The sequence below is a fragment of the Camelus dromedarius genome, chromosome X (assembly GCF_036321535.1).
Source record: "Camelus dromedarius isolate mCamDro1 chromosome X, mCamDro1.pat, whole genome shotgun sequence".
In the NCBI taxonomy this organism is placed as follows: Eukaryota; Metazoa; Chordata; class Mammalia; order Artiodactyla; family Camelidae; genus Camelus; species Camelus dromedarius.
The window spans coordinates 18,470,732-18,472,743 of NC_087472.1; the positions used below are offsets into that span (position 1 = coordinate 18,470,732).

Below are 2,012 nucleotides of genomic sequence, written 5' to 3' on the forward strand. Positions count from 1 at the left end.
GGGGCTCGCTGCCTCGCTTCGCGTCTCTGGGGGGCCCACCCTGGGGGCCAACCCTTCGTGGCAACCTCCCGGTCTGTAGACCCCTTGGGCAGACCTCAAAGGGCAGCCCCCGGCCTGGGCGCGGAGGCATCTGGCAGGAGTTGGGGGGGGCATGAGCGAGAGGCGGAGGGAGGAAGGAGAGGGACGAAAGGTCTGTAAAGGGGGAAGCCTGCACGACTCGGGCCAAAAACCTGGCTTGAAGAGGACTCAGCTTCTGCCTGCTTTCCCTGGGTTCCGCAGCCACCAAACTGAACCCCTCGACCCTTACCCTTTACCCTAACGACTCCTCGCCTGGCCAAAGGAATAAATCCTTGTATGTGTTTACATCCCAGGCTATCCCCGGGACTGAAGGGCTGAGAAGCCTGGGTCCACAGTGGAACTCGGATGACTTTACATTAACTCTGAGGAGGAGAGCAGCTTGCGGTGGAGCTGAAGCTGCCGGCAGGTTTGCTTTCAGTCTTAGGGTGTTTCTTAGCAGCTCCAACCCTGAATCTGTGGTGGGGACTTCAGAAACATCGCCTCAACCTAGAGGGTATTAGGGGAGGTGCCCAGCAGTTCCTGGAGGGTGCAGGGCTTTGTAAACGGAATGTGAAATGAATAGCAGGAATTTGGGAAAAAAATCTTTATGTGCAGATATATTGATATTATTTATTAATATTTATTAATACTAAGGAAGCCAGAGGGTGATTTGGACTAGAAGGAAGCCCTGCAGGATTAATGTCTTCCTCCTCCTCCTCCCCGCCCCCCTCCTTTGTCCTAGGCCCAGAGGTTCCATCTAGAAGCTATGGGGTGTCTTCTCTCCTTTGGAAGGACTTTAGAGATGGCAGTTGAGACTTACCAGGTATGTCTCCCTCACCTGGTTTGAAGAATGTGTGTGAGTATTGTGGAGGAGAGCAAGCCACTCAGGCTGCAATGGCTTTGCTGTTGTCTGAGGCCTGGTGTTCTATGACCCCTCTTGCTTGTCCTCACCAACCTCAAAATCTATTGCCAGCAGTGTGGACATACGGCTTGCCATTTTACTTTGCTTTGGGAACCTCTTCACTAGCTGTTTTCCTTGACCACTCCCACCCTGCCACGCACCCCTCACACACATCTTAAAAAGTGTTTGGCTGAAGTTACGCCAAGGGAAAGTGAAAATTTGGAAATGATTTCTTTAAGCTAATCAACGTATGAATTCAAAATGCATTATTAAAGGGGGAAATTGCCTCTATTGGGTCTGATGATGCAGGCCCTACCAATTCTGCATTGATTTAAGTTGGCTGTCTTCGCTGATTTTAATTAATCTGGTAATTACTAAATCTCCATGTCTCTTAAGGCTTTCGGGGCCTTAGGGCTACTTTGCTCCTTGGTTTGAGGCTGAAACGGATTCTGGACACCTCCGTTCCCACTCGTCTGTGTCTCACCATTTGGCTGCATCATTTATCTGACGAAATGAAGGTTGGGGCAAGATGGTTATTTCCTGGCTGAAGCTCTAGCTTTTCTGAGCCCTTTCCTGTTGGGGGCCACACTTCCTGCCCTACAGGAGATGATGGGAAACCAAGGAGCAGGGTGAGGAGAGCTGTGGGAAACCTTGTAAAGAATGTAGATATTAATGATAATTTTATTTGAGGCTAGAACCACAGCATCATCATAATAATACCTTACCTTTGTACAACATCAGAGTTTACAAAGTCCTTTCACTTGTGTTATTTCATTTGTTTCTCACTACAACTCTTGATTTTGTAATTGAAGAAACTGAGTCCATGAGTGGCTGTGAGTGACTTGCTCAAGGTCACGTGGCTTCAGTTCCTGAGCTGGGTCTCAACTCCAGTAGTCCTGTCTCCACATCCAGAGCTCTTTTTAATATGGTATAGTGCCTCCATTTCATGCCAAAAAATTCCTTTTTCAGGCAGATTTTTTTCTAATTGTTTCTCCCATCAATAACAGCTGGACTCAGAGAGGCATCTTGGTATAACGGAAAGCGGATTATTTGG

General features: G+C 48.5%; 1 long non-coding RNA gene across 1 annotated transcript; it reads left to right on the top strand.

Moving 5' to 3' along the window:
• The first annotated feature begins 377 nt into the window (after positions 1-377).
• On the top strand, positions 378-1,582 carry LOC116150756 (uncharacterized). Its single transcript, XR_004134499.2, has 3 exons — positions 378-484; positions 800-880; positions 1,355-1,582. It is a non-coding gene; the product is annotated as an uncharacterized LOC116150756 (long non-coding RNA).
• The last annotated feature ends 430 nt before the right edge of the window (positions 1,583-2,012 follow it).